Genomic DNA, 19,717 nt, shown 5'->3' with positions numbered 1-19,717 from the left:
CCATGGCGCCACACAGCCTCACCACCTGGGGGGAGGGGGGGAGGGGGGGGGGAGGGTGGGGGGAGGGGGGTGGGGGAAGGGTAGGGGGGAGTGGGAGGGGGGGAGGGGGGAGGGGGGAGTGGGAGGGGGGGAGGGGGAGGGGAGGGGAGGGGGGAGTGGGAGGGGGGGGGGGAAGGGTAGGGGGGAGTGGGGGAGGGGGGAGGGGGGAGTGGGAGGGGGGGGGAGGGGGGGAGTGGGAGGGGGGGGGAGGGGGGGAGTGGGAGGGGAGGGGGGAGAGGGAGGGGGAGGGGAGGGGGGGAGTGGGAGGGGAGGGGGGAGGGGGGGAGTGGGAGGGGGGGGAGGGGAGGGGGGGAGTGGGAGGGGGAGAGGGAGGGGGGAGGGGAGGGGGGGGAGTGGGAGGGGAGGGGGGAGAGGGAGGGGGGAGGGGGTGGGGGAAGGGTAGGGGGGAGTGGGAGGGGGGGGAGGGGGGAGGGGGGAGTGGGAGGGGGGGAGGGGGGAGGGGAGGGGAGGGGGGAGTGGGAGGGGGGGAGGGGGGAGTGGGAGGGGGGGAGGGGGGAGGGGGGAGGGGAGGGGGGAGTGGGAGGGGGGGGGAGGGGGGGAGTGGCAGGGGAGGGGGAGAGGGAGGGGGCAGGGGGAGAGGGAGGGGGGGAGGGGAGGGGGGAGTGGGAGGGGTGGGGGAAGGGTAGGGGGGAGTGGGAGGGGGGGAGGGGGGAGGGGTGGGGGAGGGTGAAGGGAGTGGGAGGGGAGGGGGGAGGGGAGGGTGAAGGGAGTGGGAGGGGAGGGGGAGAGGGAGGGGGGAGGGGGGGGAGTGGGAGGGGAGGGGGAGAGGGAGGGGGAGGGGAGGGGGGGAGTGGGAGGGGAGGGGAGAGGGAGGGGGAAGGGGAGGGGGGGAGTGGGAGGGGAGGGGGAGGGGGGGAGAGGGAGGGGGGAGGGGAGGGGGGGAGTGGGAGGGGAGGGGGGAGGGGGGGAGTGGGAGGGGGGTGAGGGGAGGGGGGGAGTGGGAGGGGAGGGGGGGAGGGGGGGGAGTGGGAGGGGGGGGGAGGGGAGGGGGGGAGTGGGAGGGGAGGGGGGAGGGGGGGAGTGGGAGGGGGGGGAGGGGAGGGGGGGAGTGGGAGGGGAGGGGGGAGGGGAGGGGGGAGGGGGGGAGTGGGAGGGGGGGGAGGGGAGGGGGGGAGTGGGAGGGGGGGGAGGGGAGGGGGGGGAGTGGGAGGGGAGGGGGGAGGGGAGGGGGGAGGGGGGGAGTGGGAGGGGGGGGAGGGGAGGGGGGGAGTGGGAGGGGGGGGAGGGGAGGGGGGGGAGTGGGAGGGGAGGGGGGAGGGGAGGGGGGAGGGGGGGAGTGGGAGGGGGGGGAGGGGAGGGGGGGAGTGGGAGGGGGGGGAGGGGAGGGGGGGAGTGGGAGGGGAGGGGGGAGGGGAGGGGGGAGGGGGGGAGTGGGAGGGGGGGGAGGGGAGGGGGGGGAGTGGGAGGGGGGGGAGGGGAGGGGGGGAGTGGGAGGGGAGGGGGGAGGGGAGGGGGGAGGGGGGGAGTGGGAGGGGGGGGAGGGGAGGGGGGGAGTGGAAGGGGGGGGAGGGGAGGGGGGGAGTGGGAGGGGAGGGGGGAGGGGAGGGGGGAGGGGGGGAGTGGGAGGGGGGGGAGGGGAGGGGGGGAGTGGGAGGGGGGGGAGGGGAGGGGGGGAGTGGGTGAGAGGGGTGGGGGAAGGGTAGGGAGGGGGGGAGTGGGTGGGAGATTTGATGATGGTGGTGATGGTGGTGATGGTGGTGATGATGATGATGATAATGGTGATGATGATGGTGGTGATGATGATGGTGGTGATGATGATGGTGATGATGATGGTGATGATGGTGATGATGTTGGTGATGATGATGGTGATGATGATAATGGTGACGATGATGGTGATGATGGTGGTGATGATGATGGTGACGATGATGTTGATGATGGTGGTGATGATGATGGTGACGATGATGTTGATGATGGTGGTGATGATGATGGTGATGATGTTGATGATGTTGACGTGACACCTTCTCAAGTTTACTCTCCAGCTCAGAGACGTTGATGTCCACATCTTCAACACCAGCCCTGCACAACATCACAACATCACAACATCACCATCACACAACATCACAACATCACAACATCACCATCACGCAACATCACAACATCACAACATCACAACATCACAACATCACCATCACACAACATCACATCATCACAACATCACCATCACACAACATCACAACATCACAACATCACCATCACACAACATCACAACATCACAACATCACCATCACACAACATCACATCATCACCATCACACAACATCACATCATCACCATCACACAACATCACAACATCACAACATCACACAACATCACCATCACACAACATCACATCATCACCATCACACAACATCACATCATCACAACATCACATCATCACAACATCACCATCACAACATCACCATCACACAACATCACATCATCACAACATCACAACATCACAACATCACCATCACACAACATCACATCATCACAACATCACAACATCACCATCACACAACATCACAACATCACAACATCACAACATCACCATCACACAACATCACCATCACGCAACATCACATCATCACAACATCACATCATCACAACATCACCATCACACAACATCACCATCACGCAACATCACATCATCACAACATCACATCATCACAACATCACCATCACGCAACATCACATCATCACCATCACACAACATCACATCATCACAACATCACATCATCACAACATCACCATCACAACATCACCATCACACAACATCACAACATCACCATCACACAACATCACATCATCACAACATCACATCATCACAACATCACAACATCACAACATCACCATCACACAACATCACATCATCACAACAACACAACATCACCATCACGCAACATCACATCATCACATCATCACCATCACGCAACATCACATCATCACCATCACACAACATCACATCATCACAACAACACAACATCACCATCACGCAACATCACATCATCACATCATCACCATCACGCAACATCACATCATCACCATCACACAACATCACATCATCACAACATCACCATCACACAACATCACAACATCACAACATCACCATCACGCAACATCACATCATCACCATCACACAACATCACATCATCACAACATCACAACATCACCATCACGCAACATCACATCATCACAACATCACATCATCACAACAACACAACATCACCATCACGCAACATCACATCATCACCATCACACAACATCACATCATCACAACACCACAACATCACCATCATCACCATCACACAACATCACATCATCACAACACCACAACATCACCATCATCACCATCACACAACATCACATCATCACAACACCACAACATCACCATCATCACCATCATAAAACAACGAGTGAGTGGGTGAGTGGGTGAGTGAGTGGGTGAGTGAGTGGGTGAGTGAGTGGGTGGGTGGGTGAGTGAGTGGGTGAGTGGGTGAGTGGGTGGTGGTGAGTGGGTGAGTGGGTGGGTGAGTGGGTGAGTGAGTGTGTGGGTGAGTGGGTGAGTGAGTGGGTGGGTGGGTGAGTGAGTGGGTGGGTGAGTGGGTGAGTGGGTGAGTAGGTGGGTGAGTGGGTGAGTGGGTGGGTGAGTGGGTGAGTGGGTGGGTGAGTGGGTGGGTGAGTGGGTGGGTGAGTGGGTGGGTGAGTGGGTGAGTGAGTGGGTGAGTGAGTGGGTGAGTGGGTGGGTGAGTGGGTGAGTGAGTGTGTGGGTGAGTGGGTGAGTGAGTGGGTGAGTGAGTGGGTGAGTGAGTGGGTGAGTGAGTGGGTGAGTGAGTGGGTGGGTGGGTGGGTGAGTGAGTGGGTGAGTGGGTGAGTGGGTGGGTGGGTGAGTGAGTGGGTGGGTGAGTGGGTGGGGTGGGTGAGTGGGTGAGTGAGTGGGTGAGTGAGTGGGTGAGTGAGTGGGTGGGTGGGTGGGTGAGTGGGTGAGTGGGTGAGTGAGTGGGTGGCTGGGTGAGTGGGTGGGTGGGTGAGTGAGTGGGTGAGTGGGTGAGTGGGTGAGTGAGTGGGTGAGTGAGTGGGTGGGTGGGTGGGTGGGTGGGTGGGTGAGTGAGTGGGTGAGTGGGTGAGTGGGTGGGTGAGTGGGTGAGTGAGTGAGTGGGTGAGTGGGTGAGTGGGTGGGTGAGTGGGTGAGTGGGTGGGGTGGGTGAGTGAGTGGGTGGCTGGGTGAGTGGGTGGGTGGGTGAGTGGGTGAGTGAGTGGGTGAGTGGGTGGGTGGGTGGGTGAGTGAATGGGTGGGTGGGGTGAGTGGGTGAGTGAGTGAGTGGGTGGGTGGGTGGGTGGGTGGGTGAGTGGGTGAGTGGGTGGGTGGGTGAGTGAGTGGGTGGGTGGGGTGAGTGGGTGAGTGAGTGGGTGAGTGAGTGGGTGAGTGAGTGGGTGGCTGGGTGAGTGGGTGGGTGGGTGAGTGGGTGAGTGAGTGGGTGAGTGGGTGGGTGGGTGGGTGAGTGAATGGGTGGGTGGGTGAGTGGGTGAGTGAGTGGGTGAGTGGGTGAGTGGGTGGGTGTGGTGAGTGAGTGGGTGGCTGGGTGAGTGGTGGGTGGGTGAGTGGGTGAGTGAGTGAGTGGGTGGGTGGGTGGGTGAGTGGGGTGAGTGGGTGGGTGGGGTGAGTGAGTGGGTGGGTGGGTGAGTGGGTGAGTGAGTGGGTGAGTGAGTGGGTGAGTGAGTGGGTGGCTGGGTGAGTGGGTGGGTGGGTGAGTGAGTGGGTGAGTGGGTGAGTGGGTGAGTGAGTGGGTGAGTGAGTGGGTGGGTGGGTGGGTGAGTGAGTGGGTGAGTGGGTGAGTGAGTGGGTGGCTGGGTGAGTGGGTGGGTGGGTGAGTGAGTGGGTGAGTGAGTGGGTGAGTGAGTGGGTGGGTGGGTGAGTGAGGTGGGTGGCTGGGTGAGTGGGTGGGTGAGTGAGTGGGTGAGTGAGTGGGTGGGTGGGTGAGTGAGTGGGTGGCTGGGTGAGTGGGTGGGTGGGTGAGTGAGTGAGTGAGTGGTTGAGTGGGTGAGTGGGTGAGTGAGTGAGTGAGTGGGTGAGTGAGTGAGTGGGTGGATGGGTGGGTGAGTGGGTGGGTGAGTGGGTGGGTGAGTGGGTGGGTTAGTGGTGATTGTGGTGGTTATGGTGGTGGTAGTGGTTGTGGTGGTGGTTGTGGTGGTGGTGGTTGTGGTGGTGGTGTTTGTGGTTGTTGTGGTGGTGATGGTGGTAGTTGTGGTGGTGGTAGTGGTGGTCGTGGTTGATGTGGTGGTGGTAGTGGTGGTTGTTGTGGTTGTTGTCGTTGTGGTGGTTGTGGTGGTGGTTGTGGTGGTGGTGGTTGTAGTTGTGGTGGTGGTGGTGGTTGTGGTGGTGGTTTTGGTGGTTGTGGTGGTGGTTGTGGTGGTGGTTTTGGTGGTGGTGGTTGTGGTGGTGGTGAATGTGGTGGTGGTGGTGGTGGTGGTTGTGGTGGTTGTGGTGGTGGTGGTGGTTGTTGTGGTGGTGGTTGTGGTGGTGGTTGTGGTGGTGGTGGTGGTGGTTGTGGTGGTGGTTGTGGTGGTGGTGGTGGTTGTGGTGGTGGTGGTTGTGGTGGTTGTGGTGGTGGTTGTGGTGGTTGTGGTGGTGGTTGTGGTGGTGGTGGTTGTGGTGGTGGTGGTGGTGGTGGTGGTGGTTGTGGTGGTGGTTGTGGTGATGGTGGTGGTTGTGGTGATGGTGGTGGTTGTGGTGGTGGTTGTGGTGGTCGTGGTGGTGGTGGTGGTTGTGGTGGTGGTAGTGGTTGTGGTTGTGGTGGTTGTGGTGGTGGTTGTGGTGGTGGTGGTGGTAGTTGTTGTGGTGGTTGTGGTGGTGGTGGTGGTTGTGGTTGTGGTGGTTGTGGTGGTGGTTGTGGTGGTGGTGGTAGTTGTTGTGGTGGTGGTTGTGGTGGTGGTTGTGGTGGTGGTGGTGGTGGTGGTTGTGGTTGTGGTGGTGGTGGTGGTGGTTGTTGTGGTGGTTGTGGTGGTAGTGGTTGTGGTGGTTGTGGTGGTGGTAGTGGTTGTGGTGGTGGTGGTGGTGGTGGTTGTTGTGGTGGTGGTGGTGGTTGTGGTGGTTGTGGTGGTTGTTGTGGTACCTGAATCGGGGGGAGTCTTTCAGGCACTCTTCAAAATCCAGAAGCATCTCACCACCACAGACAAAGCTCCCCCAGGCAGCCTCTAGCACACAATAGGGGCAAGTGTTGTCAGTAGTAGCGAGTAGCAGCACCTACACACAGACAAAGATCCCCCGTGTAGCCTCTAGCAGGCTGTAGGGGCAAGTGCTCACTCACCCACTCACTCACCCACCCACTCACCCACCCACTCACTCACCCACTCACTAACTCATCCACTCACTCACCCACTCACCACTCGCTACTCACTCACCCACTCACTCACCCACCCACCCACTCACCCACTCACTCACCCACTCACTCACCCACTCACCCACTCACCCACTCACTCACCCACTCACTCACTCACCCACTCACCCACTCACTCACCCACTCACCCACTCACTCACCCACTCACCCACCCACCCACTCACTCACCACTCACCCACTCACTCACCCACTCACTCACCCACTCACCCACTCACCCACTCACTCACCCACTCACCCACTCACCCACTCACTCACTCACTCACCCACTCACCCACTCACTCACCCACTCACCCACTCACTCACCCACCCACTCACCCACCCACTCACTCACTCACCGACCCACTCACCCACTCACCCACTCACTCACTCACCCACTCACTCACTCACCCACTCACTCACTCACTCACTCACCCACTCACTCACTCACCCACTCACTCACCACTCACTCATCCACTCACTCACTCACCCACCCACCCACCCACTGACCCACCCACTCACTCACTCACCCACTCACTCACGCACTTACCCACTCACTCACCCACTCACTCACCCACTCACTCACCCACTCACTCACTCACCCACTCACCCACCCACTCACTCACTCACTCACTCACCTACTCACTCACCCACTCACTCACCCACTCACTCACTCACCCACTCACTCACCCACTCACTCACCCACTCACTCACTCACTCACCCACTCACTCACCCACTCACTCACCCACTCACTCACCCACTCACCCACTCACTCACTCACCTACTCACTCACTCACCCACCCACTCACTCACCCACTCACCCACTCACCCACTCACTCACCCACTCACTCACTCACCACTCACTCACTCACCCACTCACTCACCCACCCACCCACTCACCCACTCACTCACTCACTCACCCACTCACCCACTCACTCACTCACCCAATCACCCACCCACCCACTCACCCACTCACTCACCCACTCACTCACTCACCCACTCACTCACTCACTCACCCACTCACCCACTCACTCACCCACTCACTCACTCACCCACTCACTCACCACTCACTCACCCACTCACTCACTCACCCACCCACCCACTCACCCACCCACCCACTCACCCACTCACTCACTCACCCACTCACCCACTCACTCACTCACCCACTCACCCACCCACTCACCCACTCACTCACCCACTCACTCACTCACCCACTCACTCACTCACCCACTCACTCACTCACTCACCCACTCACCCACTCACTCACCCACTCACTCACCCACTCACTCACTCACCCACTCACTCACTCACCCACTCACTCACTCACTCACCCACTCACTCACTCACTCACTCACTCACCCACTCACTCACCCACCCACTCACTCACCCACTCACTCACTCACCCACTCACCCACTCACTCACCCACTCACTCACTCACCCACTCACCCACTCACTCACCCACTCACCCACTCACTCACCCACTCACCCACCCACCCACTCACTCACCACTCACCCACTCACTCACTCACTCACCCACCCACTCACCCACCCACTCACTCACTCACCCACCCACTCACCCACTCACCCACTCACTCACTCACCCACTCACTCACTCACCCACTCACTCACTCACTCACTCACCCACTCACTCACTCACCCACTCACTCACCACTCACTCATCCACTCACTCACTCACCCACCCACCCACCCACTGACCCACCCACTCACTCACTCACCCACTCACTCACGCACTTACCCACTCACTCACCCACTCACTCACTCACCCACTCACTCACCCACTCACTCACTCACCCACTCACCCACCCACTCACTCACTCACTCACCTACTCACTCACCCACTCACTCACCCACTCACTCACTCACTCACCCACTCACTCACCCACTCACTCACCCACTCACTCACTCACTCACCCACTCACTCACCCACTCACTCACCCACTCACTCACCCACTCACCCACTCACTCACTCACCTACTCACTCACTCACCCACCCACTCACTCACCCACTCACCCACTCACCCACTCACTCACCCACTCACTCACTCACCACTCACTCACTCACCCACTCACTCACCCACCCACCCACTCACCCACTCACTCACTCACTCACCCACTCACCCACTCACTCACTCACCCAATCACCCACCCACCCACTCACCCACTCACTCACCCACTCACTCACTCACCCACTCACTCACTCACTCACTCACCCACTCACCCACTCACTCACCCACTCACTCACTCACCCACTCACTCACCACTCACTCACCCACTCACTCACTCACCCACCCACCCACCCACTCACCCACCCACCCACTCACTCACTCACCCACTCACCCACTCACTCACTCACCCACTCACCCACCCACTCACCCACTCACTCACCCACTCACTCACTCACCCACTCACTCACCCACTCACCCACTCACTCACCCACTCACTCACCCACTCACTCACTCACCCACTCACTCACTCACCCACTCACTCACTCACCCACTCACTCACTCACTCACTCACCCACTCACTCACCCACCCACTCACTCACCCACTCACTCACTCACCCACTCACTCACCCACTCACTCACTCACCCACTCACCCACTCACTCACTCACCCACTCACTCACTCACCCACTCACTCACCCACTCACTCACTCACCCACTCACTCACTCACCCACTCACTCACTCACCCACTCACTCACCACTCACTCACCCACTCACTCACTCACTCACCCACCCACCCACTCACCCACCCACTCACTCACTCACCCACTCACTCACCCACTCACCCACTCACTCACTCACCCACTCACTCACCCACTCACTCACTCACTCACCCACTCACTCACTCACTCACCCACTCACTCACCACTCACTCACCCACTCACTCACTCACCCACCACTCACGCACTACCCACTCACTCACCCACTCACTCACTCACCTACTCACTCACCCACTCACTCACCCACTCACTCACTCACCACTCACTCACCCACTCACTCACTCACTCACCCACTCACTCACTCACCCACTCACTCACCCACTCACTCACCCACTCACCCACTCACTCACTCACCTACTCACTTCACTCACCCACCCACTCACCCACTCACCCACTCACCCACTCACCCACCACTCACTCACTCACCCACTCACTCACCACTCACTCACTCACCCACTCACTCACCCACCCACCCACTCACCCACTCACTCACTCACTCACCCACTCACCCACTCACTCACTCACCCAATCACCCACTCACTCACCCACTCACCCACTCACTCACTCACCCACTCACCCACTCACTCACCCACTCACTCACTCACCCACTCACTCACCACTCACTCACCCACTCACTCACTCACCCACCCACCCACTCACCCACCCACCCACCCACTCACCCACTCACTCACTCACTCACCCACTCACCACCACTCACTCACCCACTCACCCACCCACCCACTCACCCACTCACTCACCCACTCACCCACTCACACCCTCACTCACCCACTCACTCACTCACTCACCCACTCACTCACCACCCCACTCACTCACCCACTCACTCACCACTCACCCACTCACTCACTCACTCACCCACTCACTCACTCACCCACTCACCCACCCACTCACTCACTCACCTACACACTCACCCACTCACTCACTCACCCACTCACTCACCCACTCACTCACTCACTCACCCACCCACTAACTCACTCACTCACCCACCCACTCACTCACTCACCCACTCACTCCCCCACTCACTCACTCACCCACTCACTCACCCACTCACCCACTCACTCACTCACCTACTCACTCACTCACTCACCCACCCACTCACTCACTCACCCACTCACCCACTCACTCACTCACTCACCCACCACTCACTCACCCCCACCCACTCACTCACTCACTCACCACTCACTCACTCACCCACTCACTCACTCACTCACTCACCCACCCACCCACTCACCCACTCACTCACTCACTCACCCACTCACCCACTCACTCAATCACCTACTCACTCACTCACCCACTCACTCACTCACCCACTCACCCACTCACCCACTCACTCACTCACCCACTAACTCACCACTCACTCACCCACTCACCACTCACTCACTCACCCACCCACTCACTCACTCACTCACCCACCCACCCACCCACTCACCCACTCACTCACTCACTCACCCACTCACCCACTCACTCACCCACTCCACTCACTCACCCACTCACCTCACTCACCCACTCACTCACTCACCACTAACTCACCACTCACTCACCCACTCACTCACTCACCCACCCACCCACTCACCCACTCACTCACCTACTCACTCACCCACCCACCCACCCACTCACTCACTCACCCACTCACCCACTCACTCACCTACTCACTCACCCACTCACCCACCCACTCACCCACTCACCTCACTCACCCACTCACTCACTCACTCACCCACTCACCCACTCACCCCACTCACCCCACTCACCCACTCACTCACCCACTCACCCACTCACTCACCCACTCACCCACTCACTCACCCACTCACCCACTCACTCACCACTCACCCACTCACTCACTCACCCACTCACTCACTCACCCCACTCACTCACTCACCCACTCCCACTCACTCCACTCACTCACTCACTCCCCACTCACTCACCTCACTCCTCACCCACTCACTCACTCACCCACCCACCCACACACCCACTCACCCACTCACTCACTCACCCACTCACCCACTCACCTACTCACTCACTCACCCACTCACTCACTCACCTACTCCTCACCCACTCACTCACTCCACTCACCCACTCATCTCACCTACTCACCCACTCCCACCCACTCACCCACTCACCTACTCACCCACCCACTCACCACTCACTCACTCACCAACTCACTCACCCACTCACTCACCTCCCACTCCACCCACTCACCCACTCACTCACTCCCCACCCCACTCACCCACTCACCCACTCACTCACCTACTCACTCACCCACTTCACCCACCCACTCACCCACTCACTCACTCACCCACTCACTCACTCACCCCACTCACCCACTCACTCACCCACTCACCCACTCACTCACCCACTCACCCACTCACTCACCACTCACCCACTCACCCACTCACCCACTCACTCACTCACCCACTCCTCACCCACATCACTCCCACTCACTCACCCACTCACTCACTCACTCACCCACCTCACTCACCACTCACCACTCACCCACTCACTCACTCACCCACCCACCCACCCACTCACCCACTCACCCACTCACTCACCTCACCCCACTCACCCACTCACCTACTCACTCACTCACCCACATCACCACTCACCTACTCATCACCCACTCACTCACCCACTCACCCACTCACTCACCTACTCACCCACCCACCCACTCACCCACTCACCTACTCACCCACTCACCCACTCACTCACTCACCTACTCACTCACCCACTCACCACTCACCACTCCCACTCACCCACTCACTCACTCACCCACCCACTCACCCACTCACCCACTCACTCACACACCCACTCACTCACTCACCCACTCACCTACTCACCCACCCACCCACTCACCCACTCACCTACTCACCCACTCACCACTCACCACTCACCCACCACCACTCACCCACCCAACCACACCCACTCACCCACCTTCACACCACTCACTCACTCACTCACTCACCCACCCAACACACTCACCTACTCACTCACCCACTCACTCACTCACTCACCACTCACTCACTCACCCACTCACCCACTCACCCACCCACTCACTCACCACTCACTCACTCACCCACTCACCCACTCACTCACTCACCCACTCACCCACTCACCTACTCACTCACCCACTCACCCACTCACTCACTCACCCACTCACCCACTCACCCACTCACTCACTCACCTACTCACCCAGTCACTCACTCACCCACTCACCCATTCACCTACTCACTCACCCACCCACTCACCCACTCACTCACTCACTCACTCACCCACTCACTCACCCACTCACCCACTCACCTACTCACCCACTCACTCACTCACCCACTCACCCACTCACTCACCCACTCACTCACTCACCCACTCACTCACTCACCCACTCACTCACCCACTCACCCACTCACCTACTCACACACTCACTCACTCACCACTCACTCACTCACTCACCCACTCACTCACCCACTCACCTACTCACCCACTCACTCACTCACCCACTCACCCACTCACTCACTCACCCACTCACTCACCCACTCACTCACTCACCTCACCCACTCACCCACTCACTCACTCACCCACTCACCCACTCACTCACTCACTCACCCACTCACCTACTCACCCACTCACTCACTCACCCACTCACCCACTCACTCACCCACTCACTCACCCACTCACCCACTCACCCACTCACTCACTCACCCACTCACTCACCCACTCACCCACTCACCTACTCACCCACTCACTCACTCACCCACTCACCCACTCACTCACCCACTCACTCACCCACTCACCCACTCACCCACTCACTCACTCACCCACTCACTCACCCACTCACCCACTCACCTACTCACCCACTCACTCACTCACCACTCACTCACTCACTCACCCACTCACTCACCCACTCACCCACTCACCTACTCACCCACTCACTCACTCACCCACTCACTCACTCACTCACCCACTCACTCACCCACTCACTCACCCACTCACTCACTCACTCACCCACTCACCTACTCACTCACTCACTCACCCACTCACCCACTCACTCACCCACTCACCCACTCACCCACTCACTCACTCACCCACTCACTCACCCACCTACTCACACACTCACTCACTCACCACTCACTCACTCACTCACCCACTCACTCACCCACTCACCTACTCACCCACTCACTCACTCACCCACTCACCCACTCACTCACTCACTCACCCACTCACTCACTCACTCACCCACTCACCCACTCATTCACTCACCCACTCACCCACTCACTCACTCACTCACCCACTCACCCACTCACTCACTCACCCACTCACCCACTCACCCACTCACTCACCCACTCACCTACTCACCCACTCACTCACTCACCCACTCACCCACTCACTCACTCACCCACTCACTCACCCACTCACTCACTCACTCACCCACTCACCCACCCACTCACTCACTCACCCACTCACCCACTCACCCACTCACTCACTCACTCACCCACTCACTCACTCACTCACCCACTCACCCACTCACTCACTCACCCACTCACCCACTCACTCACTCACTCACCCACTCACTCACCCACTCACCCACTCACCCACTCACTCACTCACTCACCCACTCACTCACTCACTCACCCACTCACCCACTCACTCACTCACCCACTCACCCACTCACTCACTCACTCACCCACTCACTCACTCACTCACCCACTCACCCACTCACTCACTCACCCACTCACCCACTCACTCACTCACTCACCCACTCACTCACCCACTCACTCACTCACCCACTCACTCACTCACCCACTCACTCACCACGGACACGGCAGAGTTTCCCGGATGTAGAGAAGCTGACTCGCTACGCCCCTTAAGCCACGCCCACTGACCCCTGACCCCGACCGGAGCCACGCCCACTACCACATAGCCACGCCCACTGATCCCGAGAGGAGCTACGCCCCCAAGCCTTAACCACGCCCCTCAACACGCGCTCAAACCCTCGCCCCGCCCACAAATGACGTCACGTACCTGGGGAGGGGGGCGAGGTGTGACGAGGAGGGGGGGGGGTGAGAAACGTGACGTCACATCAAAATGCGAAACTTTATAAATAAATAAAGACGACGCGTTCTGCTTAATTAAATAGACTTTTTAATGAATGTTTTCTCCTACAACATCAGAGTGCAGCGCCACATTAAACACGCACTACAATGACAACAATAGTTTAAAGCGATTTGAAGCAAGTTTTATATTTTTTGGGGGGGGGCAGCTTAATGACGTCATATTTGAGGGGGGGGGGTCTGACTTTTTGTGACGAGGGGGTGGGGTCAAAAATGGCGTGACGTCATTTATGTCCGGCCCCTAATGAGCGGGGAGGGGGGCGAGTGAGTGGGTGGGTGTGTGGGTGAGTGAGTGTGTAGGTGAGTGAGTGGGTGTGTGGGTGGGTGAGTGAGTGGGTGGGTGAGTGTGTGGGTGGGTGAGTGAGTGGGTGTGTGGGTGAGTGAGTGTGTAGGTGAGTGAGTGGGTGTGTGGGTGGGTGAGTGTGTGGGTGGGTGAGTGTGTGGGTGGGTGAGTGAGTGAGTGAGTGGGTGAGTGGGTGGGTGAGTGGGTGGGTGGGTGAGTGAGTGGGTGAGTGGGTGGGTGAGTGAGTGGGTGAGTGGGTGGGTGAGTGTGTGGGTGGGTGTGTGGGTGGGTGAGTGTGTGGATGGGTGAGTGTGTGGGTGGGTGAGTGAGTGAGTGAGTGGGTGAGTGGGTGGGTGAGTGGGTGGGTGGGTGAGTGAGTGGGTGAGTGGGTGGGTGAGTGAGTGGGTGAGTGGGTGGGTGAGTGTGTGGGTGGGTGTGTGGGTGTGTGGGTGGGTGTGTGGGTGAGTGGGTGGGTGGGTGTGTGGGTGAGTGGGTGGGTGTGTGGGTGTGTGGGTGGGTGAGTGGGTGAGTGGGTGAGTGAGTGGGTGAGTGTGTGGGTGAGTGAGTGGGTGGGTGAGTGAGTGGGTGAGTGGGTGGGTGAGTGTGTGAGTGGGTAGGTGGGTAGGTGAGTGGGTGGGTGTGTGGGTGTGTGGGTGGGTGGGTGTGTGGGTGGGTGTGTGGGTGAGTGGGTGGGTGTGTGGGTGGGTGAGTGGGTGAGTGTGTGAGTGTGTGGGTGGGTGAGTGGGTGGGTGTGTGGGTGGGTGTGTGGGTGAGTGTGTGGGTGAGTGAGTGGGTGAGTGTGTGGGTGAGTGAGTGGGTGAGTGGGTGAGTGTGTGGGTGAGTGTGTAGGTGAGTGAGTGGGTGTGTGGGTGGGTGGGTGGGTGAGTGGGTGGGTGGGTGAGTGAGTGGGTGAGTGGGTGGGTGTGTGAGTGGGTAGGTGGGTAGGTGAGTGGGTGGGTGTGTGGGTGTGTGGGTGTGTGGGTGGGTGGGTGTGTGGGTGGGTGTGTGGGTGGGTGGGTGTGTGGGTGAGTGGGTGGGTGGGTGAGTGTGGGTGAGTGGGTGAGTGTGTGAGTGTGTGGGTGGGTGAGTGGGTGGGTGTGTGGGTGTGTGGGTGAGTGTGTGGGTGAGTGAGTGGGTGAGTGTGTGGGTGAGTGAGTGGGTGAGTGGGTGAGTGTGTGGGTGAGTGAGTGGGTGAGTGGGTGGGTGTGTGGGTGAGTGTGTGGGTGAGTGGGTGAGTGTGTGGGTGAGTGAGTGGGTGAGTGGGTGAGTGTGTGGGTGGGTGAGTGAGCACTTGCCCCTACAGCCTGCTAGAGGCTACACGGGGAATCTTTGTCTGTGTAGGTGCTACTGACAGCACTTGCCCCTACAGCCTGCTAGAGGCTACACGGGGGACCTTTGGCTTTCCTCCCCCGCTGTTGCTGGTAGGGCGACTGCCTCCAACTGCCCAGTAGCCTCAAGGTGCACCTAGCTTGGCACAGCGTCCTTCACGAGCCTCCTCCACAGAGGCCGATCTTGACACCGCTGGTACCAGTCATCGGCAAGTCCACTCAGCTCCACGTCCTCCTGTACCACATCACTCCATCTCTTCTCTAGCCCGTGTCACCCACCCACCCACTCATTCACTCGCTCATTCACTCACCCACCCAACCACCCACTCACTCACTCATTCACTCACTCACTCACCCACTCACTCACTCACCCACCCACCCACTCACTCACTCACTCACCCACTCACCCACCCACTCACCCACCCACTCACTCACCCACTCACCCACCCACTCACTCACCCACCCACTCACTCACCCACTCACCCACTCACTCACCCACTCACCCACCCACCCACTCACCCACCCACTCACCCACTCAACCACTCACTCACTCACCCACCCACTCACCCACTCAACCACTCACCCACCCACTCACTCACTCACTCACCCACTCACCCACTCACTCACTCACTCACCCACCCACTCACTCACTCACCCACCCACTCACTCACTCACTCACCCACTCACCCACCCACTCACCCACTCAACCACTCACCCACCCACTCACTCACTCACTCACCCACTCACCCACTCACTCACCCACCCACTCACCCACCCACTCACTCACCCACCCACCCACCCACTCACCCACCCACCCACCCACCCACTCACCCACCCACTCACTCACTCACTCACCCACTCACTCACCCACCCACTCACCCACCCACCCACCCACTCACTCACTCACCCACTCACTCACCCACTCACTCACCCACTCACCCACTCACTCACCCACCCACTCACCCACCCACTCACTCACCCACCCACTCACCCACTCACCCACTCACTCACCCACCCACTCACTCACTCACCCACCCACTCACTCACTCACTCACCCACTCACCCACCCACCCACTCACCCACTCAACCACTCACCCACCCACTCACTCACTCACTCACCCACTCACCCACTCACTCACCCACCCACTCACCCACTCACCCACCCACTCACTCACCCACCCACTCACTCACCCACCCACTCACCCACTCACCCACCCACCCACTCACCCACCCACTCACTCACTCACCCACTCACCCACTCACTCACCCACCCACTCACCCACCCACTCACTCACCCACTCACTCACCCACTCACTCACCCACTCACCCACTCACTCACCCACCCACTCACCCACCCACCCACTCACCCACTCACCCACTCACCCACTCACTCACTCACTCACCCACTCACTCACTCACCCACCCACTCACTCACTCACTTACTCACCCACTCACTCACCCACTCACTCACCCACTCACCCACTCACTCACCCACCCACTCACCCACTCACCCACCCACTCACTCACCCACTCACCCACTCACCCACCCACTCACTCACCCACTCACTCACTCACCCACCCACTCACCCACCCACTCACTCACCCACTCACTCACCCACTCACTCACCCACTCACCCACTCACTCACCCACCCACTCACCCACCCACTCACTCACCCACTCACCCACTCACCCCACCCACCCACTCACCCACCCACTCACTCACCCACTCACCCACTCACCCACCCACCCACTCACTCACTCACCCACCCACTCACCCACTCACTCACTCACTCACCCACTCACTCACAGTGCTGAGTGGTTTTGTATTTGTGAAGGAACGAGGCACAAAAACATCGCAGGCAGCGTCAATCCGAGCCAACGGGCTCAACCCCATCGCAAAGTAAACCACCAACAGTCCACCAGCAGCAGTGTCCACCATTAGAACAGTTCACCATCACGGCCATCACCACCATCACCACCATCACCATCACCACCATCACCATCATCACCACCATCATCATCACCATCACCACCATCACCATCGCCACCATCACCACCACCATCACCATCATCAACGCAGTGATCACCACCACCACCATCACCACCACCACCATCACCACCACCACCATCACCACCACCACCACCACCATCACCACCATCACCATCACCACCATCACCACCACCATCATCACCACCACCACTATCACCACCACCATCACCACCATCACCACCACCACCATCACCATCACCACCACCACCATCACCATCACCACCATCACCACCATCACCATCACCACCATCACCACCACCATAACTGCAGTGACCACCACCATCACCACCATCACCATCATCACCACCACCATCACCACCATCAGGGTTGGAGCGTGCACACTCACACAGGCAAAGCTCCCCCAGGTAGCCCCCCACCCCACACACACAGAGGCTGTAGGGGCAAGTGCTGCCAGCGAGCGAGAAGCAGCATCATCATCATCATCAGCACATCATCATCAGCACATCATCATCAGCACATCATCATCAGCACATCATCATCAGCACATCATCATCAGCACATCATCATCAGCACATCATCATCAGCACATCATCATCAGCACATCATCATCAGCACATCATCATCAGCACTGTCTGTGAAGGCCGTCACGGTGCCGTCGCACAGAGGGGTGCGTGGAGAATAACACCACGACACGAACACCTTCGTATCTTCACACACACAGCACACACACACACTCACACACACACATACACACTCACCTACACACACACACACACTCACCTACACACACATACACACTCACACACACACATACACACTCACCTACACACTCACTCACACACTCACTCACTCACACACTCACACAGCACACACACCTACACACTCACTCACCTACACACTCACCTACACACACACACCTAAAACACTCACTCACTCACACACACACTCACCTACACTCACACACACCTACACACTCACCTACACTCACACACTCATACACACTCACACAGCACACACACACATACACACTCACCTACACACACACCTACACACTCACCTACACTCACACACTCATACACACTCACACAGCACACACACACATACACACTCACCTACACACACACCTACACACTCATCTACACTCACACACACCTACACACTCACCTACACACACACACATACACACTCACCTACACACACACACTCATCTACACACTCACACACACCTACACACTCACCTACACACACACACATACACACTCACCTACACACACACACTCATCTACACACTCACACACACCTACACACTCACCTACACACACACACATACACACTCACCTACACACACACACTCACCTACACACACACACACACATACACACTCACCTACACACACACACTCATCTACACACTCACCTACACACACACACATACACACTCACCTACACACACACACTCATCTACACACACACACACACATACACACTCATCTACACTCACACACACACACCTACACACTCATCTACACTCACACACACACACACACACTCACCTACACACACACACACACACTCACCTACACTCACACACACACACTCACCTACACTCACTCACACACACACACACACATACACACTCACACACACACACACACATACACACTCACCTACACACACACACACACACTCACCTACACACACACACACACACTCATCTACACTCACACACTCACACACACACACTCACCTACACTCACACACACACACACACATACACACTCACACACACACACATACACACTCACCTACACACACACACACACACTC

The 19,717-nt window shown here is 58.6% G+C and overlaps 2 long non-coding RNA genes across 2 annotated transcripts; both read right to left on the bottom strand.

Annotated features, from left to right (window-relative positions):
* LOC144954370 (uncharacterized) lies at positions 1 to 14,036 on the bottom strand. The gene is made up of 4 exons (XR_013641171.1): positions 13,970 to 14,036; positions 6,149 to 6,230; positions 2,019 to 2,076; positions 1 to 25 (listed from the first exon to the last, which is right to left on the bottom strand). It is a non-coding gene; the product is annotated as an uncharacterized LOC144954370 (long non-coding RNA).
* A 3,653-nt stretch (positions 14,037 to 17,689) lies between these two features.
* LOC144954368 (uncharacterized) lies at positions 17,690 to 19,478 on the bottom strand. The gene is made up of 2 exons (XR_013641168.1): positions 18,992 to 19,478; positions 17,690 to 18,869 (listed from the first exon to the last, which is right to left on the bottom strand). It is a non-coding gene; the product is annotated as an uncharacterized LOC144954368 (long non-coding RNA).
* Between the last annotated feature and the right edge of the window lie 239 nt (positions 19,479 to 19,717).

Source organism: Lampetra fluviatilis, unplaced genomic scaffold (assembly GCF_964198595.1).
Source record: "Lampetra fluviatilis unplaced genomic scaffold, kcLamFluv1.1 SCAFFOLD_1085, whole genome shotgun sequence".
NCBI lineage: Eukaryota > Metazoa > Chordata > Hyperoartia > Petromyzontiformes > Petromyzontidae > Lampetra > Lampetra fluviatilis.
This window is presented reverse-complemented; position numbering and strand designations above follow the sequence as displayed.